The sequence below is a fragment of the Hippoglossus hippoglossus genome, chromosome 17 (genome assembly GCF_009819705.1).
Source record: "Hippoglossus hippoglossus isolate fHipHip1 chromosome 17, fHipHip1.pri, whole genome shotgun sequence".
NCBI classification, from domain to species: Eukaryota; Metazoa; Chordata; class Actinopteri; order Pleuronectiformes; family Pleuronectidae; genus Hippoglossus; species Hippoglossus hippoglossus.
In genome coordinates, this window is record NC_047167.1 from 12,561,948 (window position 1) to 12,575,259 (window position 13,312).

A 13,312-nucleotide genomic window follows, 5' to 3' on the forward strand; every position below is an offset into this window, starting at 1 on the left:
TGGACTGTAATCCATTAAAATATAGATATGAGTTTTTGGTGCACTTTGGAGTTGCCCTTACATCGTCCATAGAATAACTGTCTATAACTCAAACCTTTTGGAGGCAATTACACGGCTGCTCTAATCTCATCAGTCAGGGAGACGGTCAGAAAGACAGCTGCTGAAGTGTTTAATTCTTATCTCGTGTGCTCGCTCCCTTTTCCTCCTGTCTCTCTCTCTCTCGTCCCCTCTCCTCCATCTTCCTCAGGTTGGGCGGCTGGCGCGTGTAGAGACAGCGAGTTCCTGGCTCCGTCCCACACTGGCTCTCCCTCTCATAGCAGACTTCTTGTTTTGACATTAGTCTGTCCTTCTGTCTTTGCTCTCCACTTCACACAAACACCAGCAGTTGGTCAATTTAAGTCATCAGCTCCATGACTGCAACGGGACAAGCGGCAAAAACAAGTGAGTTCGATGTAAATCCACATAAAATCAATACTGGCTCATCTCCATATTGAAAGCTCTGACTGCTGTTGTACAGCATTTGTCCTCTCTCTGTTCCCCACTGAACTAAACAATTAAACCTCTTAATATCACCAGAGGAGATGCAAACATTAGGAAGCCATGCACTTGCTGCAAATGCAGGTGTGGCCCAAAACCGCAGCTCCTCAAATACAAACAAAGCGAGCTACATTCCACATTCAGCTTCACCTTTTGTGTACTGAACAGGATTTGTTTCCGTGCCTGTTTTCTCCGTCCGAATGACAGTTCCTTGGCAGCCCACTGTCCGGCCTCTGTGTCTGTCAGCCATGTTTATTTTGGGTGACAGATGCAATCTTCCGCAGTATCAGCTGACGGGTCAATCTATATCTCATTAGTCTTTCCCAACAATACCGTCTTGGCTGAGATTCACGCGGTATGGTGATGAATCCCGTCCAAGTGATATCATGTGAGGTAATAGAGCTTGGCTACAATATAGGAGCAAAAATAGCAAATCTGTTTTATTAGCCTCGAATTCAATAACTTATCTATATTTAAGTCGATTTCACACTCTTATGAATTTACTCTTCATATTCATCTCATCCTTTACCCCAACAATCCCTCCTGCCCCACACCCCGCGTTTGCTATTATTCGCTCTTTTCCAGGGCAGCGCTACGGCAGGCTTTGCTCGTTTGATTTACTTTCTATTAGGGGATTAAAAATCAATTATGCAGGAAGCCATGCGTAGGCGTGATTATAGCTGCACATGACGGCGCCATTCATCACAGGACCACTCATCTCTGCAGCCGTTAGTTACACAACACACACCAGGACAGCCTTCTTTTACCGTGAACTCTGCCCTCATCTTTTGCACATTACCAATGCAAGTCGCTCCACCATATATTGGAAGATGAATGACTTCGGCCACTTCTGCAGTTTGCAAAGTCCTTTTGTGCACCATGGCAACAAAAACAGGGAAGCCAAAAAACACTATGTATTTTAATATCCACTGTACAATCCATGAAACAGAGTAATTTATGATGGGCATTCATGAACATCCATTTTAGATGAATGAAGCCAATTATGACAATTACAAACTCATTTACTGCGAATAGAGAAACACAATAACACATTTGACAAGGCCCCAAAATGGTAATAAAAAGCCTTCAATGATCATTTTTGATTGATTGATTAGTGATTCTGAGCGCACACTAGATGCAGATAAAGGACAGACAGATAGGACTTAACTCTGACTCCTGTTAAATCTCTATGATCCATATTTTTACACGACTATAATACAACGTGCTGGATGTCTTTGAACTTTTCTCTGTTCATTTCAGTATCTTCCTGGACTGGATAGATAACATTGATGCCATTGATCGATGTTTCCGGCCCCTGGTAAAGCTTACTGTTGTGTACTGGTGAGAAAACATCAGTGCTGGAGACATAAACAACACCAACAAGCTGGTGATAACGGCTGTCTTTGTTGCGGGGCCGAGTCTGAAGACTCTGGAGGCCTGAGCAGCCCGGGGGGGTGGGGCACTAAACTTAACTCCATCATAGACAACACCCTCTCATCCTGCTGCTTCTCTCATGCACTGACAACTGCTGCCGAGCATCTTCTGCCTCGTCTCTAGGTGCAACACAAGCACAAAACTTTTTTAGATACAGCCACTATCAAACTTCTTCCTGTTCAAATGGATCTTGCCACAGTGACTTAGGCGAGAGCCAGCAATAAGTCTCTAAGTCCTGCTCTGTGTTCTCTACAGTATTCTATACAGGCTGAGATATTTGCGGGGCTGGATGTATCTCAGCACATCCCATGAAAACAATGTAATGAATATCAAATTTTAACCCAAAAGACTATATATATATTTTATTTGTCTTTTATCTTTATTTTTTTTGTCAAATGCATATGCACATGCTTTGCCTGGTCTTAAATTGAGCTTAATGTGCATTTACATAATGTAATTTATTCATGATTGTGTTTGCATAATGCAACCGCTAGTAATACTACTACTAATGCTGCCGCACCTACATATAGTACAACTGTACAGCCCCTTTTAATGATGTACTAAATTATCAACATAATACGTGCCATGGGACAAAATCCTTATAGGGTGAATGACCACAGCAAATATTTAAAACTAGAACATCAAGACTTTCAGGGTATTTTGTTAAGTTTTCTTAATGTATGCCCACTTAACATATTGGACTTAAATACAGATACAAATTAACATTTATTTAAGTCGGTGGCACTTAAGTCAAGAAGTCGATATGGAGAAAAAAAACCTCTGCTCTTTTAGGGAGCTCTGGAGAAGTAACCCCAACCTTTATACATACATTAAATCTCAGCTCAAACAACAATTACAAAATCAAGTTTAAAATTAGGGTAGTGGTAGAGAAGAAACCGTGACTGGTCATAATGGCTGCATGTGCCACAGCATTGTTGTGTCTGGATGTCACTGTCCAGCTGGTTGTCAAAACAGCTGATGAATGAGCCACTGATTGTGAAGCATGAGTGAAGCAGCAGATGCCAGTTAATTCAAGTGTGGTTTAGACTGTTACAGACAATATTTGCTAAATTAAATCATCTGAAATTACCCACAAATAAACCTTTAAAACTTCAGTCTGCGTCGTTGAGCAATTGCCGAAGATATGTCTAGTTTTCCTTAGAGTCACTGGCCAAGAATTTCACATCGATAACAATCCTACATACACAGTCACATTGTCTACAGTTTCTTATGTGACGCACGTGCGCAAACACACACACATGCACACCTGCAATCACCAACCTTTTCATGCCTGCCAGAGTCCAGACTTCTGGAGAATAGCACGTCTGTTTACTCTGAAAGGTTCAAAGATAATTTACCTGGATTAGAGGAGCCATCTGTGCCTGCCATCCCAGATTGCTTTGGGGGTGTCTCAATAAATACTGAGCAGGCTGCGTGGCAGGCAGTGCAGTGGGAAGGTGGGGAGAGGTTTTCTCTAAAGCAGGACTTAATGCCCCTTTTTACATCAGTTACCAGTTGGCACTGTGGTGACTCTCCATGACCTCTCTTCATCACTGTTCTCCTCAAACTAGGTCTGTGTTTGGCCCTCAGCACAAAGCACATGGCAGAAGACGTAGTGCATACAAATACGCCAGCGTTGTGTATTGAGAGATCTTTATTTATTTTTTTCTCTTCACAGCCAAACATGGAGCAAAGTCAAAGTAGCCGAGCATTTATTTGCTTTCCATTGTTTTGTTTTTTCTCCAGCACATTGAAATTCAAATGAAACAATAACTGGGAGGTTAAAGTGCTGACTTACAGCTTTGAGTCAGGTCGAGGTTGTTCACGTCCATATTATTTTAACAGTCGGGGAGCTATGTGGGGAAAAAAAGGCTCCAATCTCTTCACAGTTCATCGAATATCAATGTAAACACTGTGAAATTACAGCTAAAGGTCAGCACTTTAACATTAGAGGTTATTTTTTTATTCCATACCCACTTTGGAGGATACACAACCAAAACAACAGTGAAATGTGTCAACGCGCTGATTCTTTGTTTTCGATTATAAAGTGTGGGACAACATCTTCACCTGTATGGACAGGATTGTCAAACTGATGAAGTGAGGCTGCCATGCAGTCCGGAGCCTGAAAAGCCAACTGTAAAGGCCGCATTGTGGCGTCAAGATTACTTTGACCTGTTGTTAGTTCCGTTTAGAGGCAGCCAGCAAACACAGTAAATCTGCCACTTCGCATTCAAATGCTCATCTGGAGAGGTGAGGGTGATCGCTGAGCTATTCTGTAGACATCATAACACTACATTATAACCTTTAATGTAAAACCTTTGTGCAACGGCTTATTTGAAGTAAGCAGAAGATGCAGCCAGTGGGAAAGTGGCTATCTTGTAAAAGCTTAAAACCTGCCTAAGGTGAAGATATTGATTTTTAAAAAGGCTGCATCTAGTGGTGTCTTGAAACATGCTGAGATGCAGAAACACCTCCCATCTCTTTCTCTCAGACTCACAACCCCCAGCACATTTCCCTCTTATAGCAACCCCCCTTACACCCACTCAACAACACCCACCCACACACCCACACAGCCACCCACACATGTTTCATAGAGACCTATTCAGATGCCAAGTTAGTTGCACAGTCATTCGATTCTGTGTGGGAATATTAGGAAGTTATCACTAAATTATGGGAGAAGGCTGCAGATGCCCGGGGTTACACCCAAGGCTGGAGCGGATAGAGGTCCCACTGAAACGTCAAGTGTAATATAAGTGGTCAAACTGCATTACACTGTCAACGCAATTCAGAAGTAGATGCTCGCCCATATTCGGTTTGGTCTCATTCGATCGCCTTTCCTGAAAGTGAACCGGGAGACTAGAGGTGGCAACTGAGTAAAAACATTCAGGAAATAAATGGTTGCTGCTGTCATCGCTGTGATTAGAGCGAGGAAGTCTGGACCTGAGCGGCCGTTTCAGGATTATTTCCCCGACTGCTGCAAACAGAAAAAAAACCCAGCAGAGTTCTACTCTACTACTGTGTAGTTAAAGTTTTGGTTTAATTAGCTATAAAATGCTGTAGAAATGGGGTGAAAAGTTAATTGGTCAAGCACTTGTATTGGCTCATCCATCCCCTAATTGCTACTATGCAGATAGCTCAGAATAACAGTACGTCTTTGGCACAAGATGGCAGCGTTCACATCTTGGATATTTTACCTTCATTTTTGGATTGTAGGAGGAAGTTAAGATTGCTTATACAATTTTATGTGGAGAAATTACAATCTTAAATGCAAGTACATACCATACATACGTGTCGACCTTGGACACACTGCCTGCACATTCCATGGCTAAAAAAGTTATGACTCAGCACGTCTGGTTGATTGTAAAGAAAGCAGCTCATGCGTCTGTGCCACTGATAAACCTGGATTCACAGGGGGGGGACAGGAGATCTGTATTTTGCTGATGCTGCTTATATCCAAAGATGCACACATCTCTTTGTGTTACACACTCAAAGCGGTGCAGGTACCCACACTTTTTATCTCTATAAACAGATTCTGCAGGTGAATATGTAGAATCCGAAGGCGGGGACTGAGATTTTGGGGCCAGAAGTTTTCTGGTTTCTAGTTTCTAGTTTGATCAATAACATTTAAACAGGCTTTGGTTGTCTGCAGGTAAACAGTCCATGTGGAGAGCAGATGAAGCGGAACACATTTAAAAATGTATTATCTGCATTCATATGACAATTGACATTAGAGATAAACCAAAATATCACCTGGACCTCAAATACCTTCAAAAAGTGTCATCGTTTGTGTTTTTTGTAGAGAATTGTTCAACTTGTGTTATAAAAATAACTAGTTTGACGGCGAATTGAAGATGGTGTCTTGGCCTAGATATACCCTGTTTATACCGGAAGCACCAACATATCATCCGTTGTCCCCGAAGGCGAACTTGTGGTCAGATGAAAGCCGATGGTGCTCCGAGATAGACAGACTCTCAATATGCAACACATCCCACACACAAACAAAACAGCTTTGGTTGTTCCCTCTCTCTGCATAAAGGCTAAGTGAAATCAATATTGCTGTAATGGGGAACACAAAATAAAAGTTGGACTTCCTCCCTGCTGCCATCAGTTAAGAGAAGAAAGCGATGTCATTAGGCTGTGTGAGCACTTAACAGACTAATATCCTGTTGTGACATTACACTCTGCTACTACAGGATATGATTTTCACTCAGCAGTCCTGGGTCTAGTAGAAAGCCATTATGCTGCGCTAATGTTTCGCAAATAGTCGCCTTTTGGTATGAAACCAAAAGAAGTTAAGAACGGGAACGTTGCAGCTGCTCCGCTCGAGTGTGATGATGAAATACGCTTTATTCTACATCAAATGCCTTGAACGTTTTTTCTTTTCTTTTTTTTTACATCAGAGCTGAGCTTGAAGAACGCTATTGTCAGGCCTTGCTGTCAGGGAGGTGCTGAAAGATTTGAATGATTCATGAATCGATTTGCCGTGTGTGAATGTGAGCGCTTATAGGAATGAAGCGTTTCTCTCCAAAGTGAGGCTGGGGGGGGGGGGTGCTGCTGCTTTTGTTCAGCACCCGTCTGATGCTGATTCCGTGGCTGAGAGGCTGTAGTTTCACCTCTCACATCGCCACACAGATGCCATTACCTGAAGCATTTAGAGAGGGGGGGGAATGAGGTCAGGTGCAGTCTGGCTTCAGTGAGGACACACATCTCTCTCTGTTGCTGTCCCGCACACAGATTTCACAGTATCTTCATGGTTGCAGGCTCCTCTGACATGTTTTCATCATCACACTAAACACTTATCGAATCCTGAGAACTGGAAGACTGTGACCCCTTTTGGACTCACATTACTGAACAGACACATGCACAGGATGTAGTTTCTCAGCCTCTCTGTCTAACGAAACACTTTTCACCTCTCTCTCTCTCTCTCTCTCTCTCTCTCTCTCTCTCTCTCTCTCTCTCTCTCACACACATACATTCTGACAGCTCAAGCAGATAGTGAGAGGGAAGAGGATAGATTACACATTTCCCGAGAAAAGGCAACCAACATTATTTGTTATAATTCAGCTCTAATTTCAATATTTTCAGAGCCTCTCAGAGATGTATATGTGCTGTCTGAAAGAGCATCCATCTTGACCGAGCCCTGGCCGGCCTCAACTGTGCCGGTGTCACATGATCGATGTTTTCCCTGGCCTCCCGACTTCTTCGGGGGTCACATGGGCCTCTGTCAAGCCTGGTTAATTTTGCACTCTCAGCTTGGCTGCTATTAGCATATGAATATCCTCATAGCCATACATATTCTACAGCCATGCAAAGGGATTTCAAAAAGTGGTCTTTTTTAAGGGGGAATCTGAAAAGACCGGAGAGGGCGAGGAGGAGGAAGGAGTGGATGGGGGCTTGGCAGGATGTTTTCACAGCTGTCATGGTGATGAATTGGGCTCCTATGATTAATCTGTATTTAAATGTAACACTACCATCGCCAGCCGGATACACCCAGGCCATTTTCAGTGGGACGCGTCCATCCAGCAGCAAAACATGTTGATTATACTGAACGCCACTGAAAGAAGCGAATCCAACATTCACTGCATTATCAGCTCCGTTTGACGAGAGACAGCCTATACACGAGGAGCTGCCAAAAAAATCAAAATCTGTAATCTTTACGAAATTTCAACTTTCAAAAGAGTCCATCAAGATGTATGAAGCTCTGGTGAACCTCGGCTTCATAATCCCTGCGCTGTATTGAAATGGAGAGCGGCTGAATGGGCGGCTATAAAAGTTTCCTCATCCATTGACTCTGTGAGGACAAACTCTCCTCCCCTCTCCATTGTGTGTCTACATGCCGGCTTTTAAGAGCCAACATAGCGTTTAAGTTGGGCTCCCACCCCTGCCATTTATTTCCCACACGACCTTGCGCAGATGCAAAAGGCAGCCCAGCCGAACAGCTGCCCACTGAGGGCGACGGATTTATGTGGGCCAAATCAAAGCTCTAAAACTCCAACAGCTGACCCGGGCGGCGAAGAGAAATAAAAATCACAATGTGCATATTATTGCTCTTCTGAGGCGCTCGTCCTCCCGCGTCCAGCTCACTCCGACTTCAGCTGTCATTAGTGTTCATAATAAAAGCTTTCCCATATGCTTCTGTCCACACTTGTTATGATTGGGACATAACATGTTATGACTGCACATTTCCAAACAGTGTTACAGGTCAAGTGAGGGACATCCTTGGTAAAGAGTGCTAAAGGGAACAAGTTCCCAGTGAGCCACAGAGCTGTGGTCACACATGCTGACAGGAATCAAACATGATCTGATATTAAGTGTGCTTGGCAGGCTGAAGTGTCAGAAAGCGTATGCTCACTCTGCTTTCCCTCTTTTTTTTTTTTTTGTCAGGTTAGAGGAAAAGAAACGCTAAGCAGCTCTAACACAAGGGCGTAGTCTTCAAAGTCCTGCCTGCCACAGTGCCGCACATCTTAAAGGACTACTTTCAAATTTGTGAAATGTGCTTATTTTCTTTCATACTAACAGATAGATGAGATGATTGATCCCAGTCTCACATCTGTCCTGGGACTTCAGATAGCATCTGGTAAGGATTACTTTGTGAAAAAGACTTAAAAAGGGGTGAACAGTATGGCTCTGTCCAAAGGTAGGGCAGCATGGTGGTACTGTGGTGCACTGTCGCCTCACAGCAACAAGGTTCCCGGTTCGAATCCCAGTTCTTCGTGGGTTCTCTCGGAGTCCACAGTCTCTATAAACAGATTCTACATGTGGATATGCAGAATCTGAATTCAAGGGACAATGCTTTGGTTGCCTGCAGGTGATCAGTCCATGTGGAACACATTGACAGAAATTAATCTGCTATTGGTTATTTAATTCAAATGCACATAATAGCTCTTAGTAGAGATCGGCCAAAATATCTTCAAGACCCCAAAAAACCTACAAAAAGTATCCCTGAGCTTTGTGGGGAGAAACATTTGATTTGTCTGATGAAATCAACCAGTCGAACGTGTCTTGGCTCAGCTATCTGCTTTACACCAGAGGCCCCAAAATATTGGCAGTTGCACCGCAGATTTATTTGTTGTAAGGCGATAGCTGATGGGCTCTGAGATTGGTTAATAGGAGACTCTACGTTGACCCTAGGTGAATGACCCACCTCTGGCTCAATGTCAACTGGGATTGGCTACGGTATCGATGATGAATGTCCAAAGATAACAAAATCCACCAAACAGCACTTCTAAAACTCACTAATTAAAACATTTTATTTTCCTTGGTTAATCTGTACAAACCTTAAAAAAACTAGAGTTTTGTTTTCATCTTGGCCATGTCAGCAAATATTTTTTTTAATCTTAAAAGAATATTGAACCAAACATATTAAGTCATCCTTTTCCTTCAAGGCAGTATCCTACTAACAACTGCCAGTGCCATAAACATGTCCCTTCAACACCGATATACAGTATCGTCTTTATTCTGATGCCAAACTAATCCACAGGCTGTTTTTATTGGCATTGTTTATTTTTGCTCTGGATGTTCTTCTGACAATTTTCTTATTCCCAAACGCCATGAAAACCATCTGCTCCGGAGAGATCCTGAACCGCTGTAGCATTCTCTTTTATCACCCCAGGGATATTTTAATGTCGAAGAAATCACTGCTGTTTACTGTATTCGTGAAATGAGATGGTCAGAACCAGCTTTGAATTTATGCCCATGAATTTATTGTAAGATTTAATTTAAAGAGCCATGTAAAGGTGCCTGATTGAAGGGTCCGTGGAGATGGTCTTAGTTCCTCTTGGCTGAGCTGATCGGAAAGGGGGAGATAAGAACGCCAGGGCTGACTGTGATTAATGGGTTTTGTGGCCGCCCATCTCATGCAAACCAGCAGACACTGTGTAAATTATGCTTAAAATATAAAGCTGTCTGAAAGCACTTTGTGCATTTCCGCCTGCGGCCATGTGTTTTACTGTGTATTCATGACATCAGAACAGAGAGAGAGGAAATAATTTGACAAATATATGGCAGGTGGAGTTTATTTTTTTTTTAAAGCAGGAGTGGATAGGATGGGACACATTTTGATAGTGAAGCCACAGAGCTCATATAATGTGTCTCAAAGAAAGAGAGGAAAAAAAAAGCTATCTGATATAAATTCACATCACCCCACCTCGAATTTTCACTCACCAAATGTGAATGCCAACATTTTCTGACCTTGCCTTTTATTCAGCATGCTAATTTATACAAATGTAAGCATTTTCTTTCTCCTTCATGCTGTATAACTGGAGTTTGTTAGATTTTTCTAGGTGGATGTGGGTCCTGCCTTGAAATACCCACCCTCCCCCTCCATTTGTCCCATGGGAGTAGAGACTATGTGCAGATATAGAGAAGAAAATGGGGGGGTTGTCATAAGAAACAAAAATTAAAACTTTGCAGCGCTTCACTGCCTCTTCACTTAAATTAAAGACATTCATGCATTTTGTAAGGAGAGGGATCATTTTAATGAAAACATGTCCAGTGTGGCAAATGTCTTAGTAAAGCTCTAGTGATGCATGATTGGAGATGGGCAGGGTAAAGAAAAAAAGACGTGGTAATGTATTTTGAAGGATAAATGGAGAGGGTAAACATAGCTGAGGTAAATAGTTTAAATATGTGGCTCCCTCATCAAAGCTAATGCCCTGCTGTGTAAATTTGACAGGCTTTGTTCGTAATTGAGTCGCGCACGATGATGACAAACTGTGTTTTGCAGTAAGAGGATGGTTCGAGGACAATTCTAAATAGGAAATAGGAATTTCAATCAAAGTGTACCAGCCAAAAGGACAAAAGTAAATTAATGAAGAGAATAGGTTGAACATCAAAATAATCAGACTTAATTTCAGCAAGTAATACTGAATCCAATTATTCTGTCCACTTCCCTCAGCGCAGTAATAAAATGCATCTGAAATCTCTGCAGAATATGAATTGGCTGTGTTTCTAACACCTAGAGGTTAATGACATGAAGAGCTGCGTGTGGACTGTATTCTTGATGAGTTAATGCTCTTACAAGAGTCCCCTTCAGGCTTATGGTACATTTCCTGGAATGTCCAATTTAAAACACCATGCAACTTCCTGTATAATAATGAGCAGAAACAATGTAGCAATTTACAGTCACATTTATTATTAAGATATTTCATGTTTTTTCTTTAAACTTCTGATATCATAACAACCTGCAGCTTTCTCATCTGATGGATGTTTCATCAATGCACAAAGTACCAAACCAGGCAGACCTTAAATGGACAGTTCACAGAAAAATTACAATTCACTCATTATCTACTCACCACTATGCTGATGGAGGGGTGGGTGAAGTGTTTGAGTCCACAAAACCCTTTTGGAGTTCCAGGGGTAAATAGTGTTGGAGCCAAATCCAATACAATTTAAGTAACTGGGGACCACTTCTTCAAACGTAAAAAAAAACAAAACAGAAATGCCTTTTTACTGCCCCTGTGGTGTCATCCAAGTGTCCAGGAGCCCTGACATGTAAATTCGACTCGAAACGGCATCATTTACACGTTACAGATTTAAATGTTTCAAGCCTAAAAGTGTTTCTGTGAACTATCCCTTTAAGGTGAATAGATAAGCATCACAGGATCTCCTTTACTAAAGCTCCGGTGCTTCTCCTAATATGTACCCTGAGCACATAACTGTACAAACACAGCAATGTGCCATTCAATCGAACAAGACACTCTAACAGGTATTCTTAGTAGAATAGTAGGGTCCAATGTATAATATCTGCTTAACACATCGACCAGAGCAGGGCTGGCTAGAGACAGAGTACGATTTTAGAATACTAATTAATATGCAACCACAAAAATAGATAAACTAAATAAATATAGTCGAGCAAGTCCAGTTGCCTTCGTGCATTTGTTTTCACATGTTGATAAATAAATAAAAGGTATGAAAACTCTGGCCTTCGTATGTATTATTATTGTATTCTCTAGTATAGTATAGTATAGAAGTCTTGACTATGAAGATTCAGTCATTCTTTCTTGAAATACTTAAAAAAAGAGATTTTACTGGACCAATGGAAGAGCAGAGGCAGCAGATAGGATGCTCCTGCTCTGCCTTTGTGTCAGGTAATGTCGACACCAAGCTGGCTGACTATGACACTTTGGACCAGGCAGCAGCAGATGGCAGTGACAGGTCTGCATTGGTCGGAAGCCACAGAGCCAAAAAAAAAGAAGAAAAACAACTACCCACATGGCTGTGTGGTTACAGGAGACAGGAAGGACTGTGGAGAAAGATAATGATGGGCAGCTGATGATACTCACCCTGGAGGTAGGAATGTGAGCAACAACACATTTCATGAGGAGGTTGACCAATGCACCCATCAACGCACATATCCCATCAAATGTATGCTACTTATGAAAGTACCCTTTTCACTTGAAATTACTATAATCTATTTGAATTATTAAAAAAATAAGGATTCTCTTGTTGACAAGGGGCCTATAACAATCCTATAAGTGACTTTCATGATTTTAAGATGCAGCCACTGTGAGGAGAATTTAGTAAACATTGGTTTGGGAACATCAGAATCTTATATCGCTATATAGGTTGGGTGTTAGCTGCTGCCCCAAGTGAAGGAGTTTAAGGGGTCTTATTTAAGTAAACGGGTGGAGGATGGAGCAGGAAATGGTGGATTGGTGCAGCATTACTGTTGAAGTGGAGAGAGACCTGAGCCTGAAGGCAAAGCTTTACATTTTCCAGTTTTTCAATGTTCCAGCCCTCGGCTATGGCCATGAGTTTTCTGCCCCAAAGGAAAAACAAATTTCAATTTATTATTGGCCAATAAATGATCAAAAAGTAAAAAAGTTTTCTTTCACCTTGTCCTGAAGTTGCTACCATGAGTGGGAGGCTGGAACACTGTCAAATTGCATAGCAGCTGTAGCATTTAGCTCAGGGATTGTTTTTTTTCTTCTTTTCCTGTAGCAACAATTTCAAATATACAGGCTTTTACAAAACAGGGAATTTTACATCTACTGTCTTTTTTGTGTGTGTGTAGGACAACCACTGAATTTGTTCCATGCTGTTTTGGATTTAAACTTTCTCACTGATTGGGGAGCTCGGTTTTTATGGTGGAATGTTTCCTAAATTACCATTAAGAACACATTGGATTTATTTAGTCAGGACTAACAAGGCAATTATTTTTAGGAGATTCTCCTACACTCACTCAAGCCTTAAAATATTTTGCTGTTCTGGTAACAGGACTTGTTTGATCCCGACCGAACGCTTTTGTTATACAAATGCATTGCGTCTGAAAAGCCAAACATGACCACATACAGTATATTTATACTGTTCTAGGAGAGATAATGTTAATTTCCACACATTT

The 13,312-nt window shown here is 41.8% G+C and overlaps 1 long non-coding RNA gene across 1 annotated transcript; it reads left to right on the forward strand.

Moving 5' to 3' along the window:
* The first annotated feature begins 251 nt into the window (after nt 1–251).
* On the forward strand, nt 252–12,158 carry LOC117777970. Its single transcript, XR_004616707.1, has 3 exons — nt 252–441; nt 8,491–8,548; nt 12,104–12,158. It is a non-coding gene; the product is annotated as an uncharacterized LOC117777970 (long non-coding RNA).
* The last annotated feature ends 1,154 nt before the right edge of the window (nt 12,159–13,312 follow it).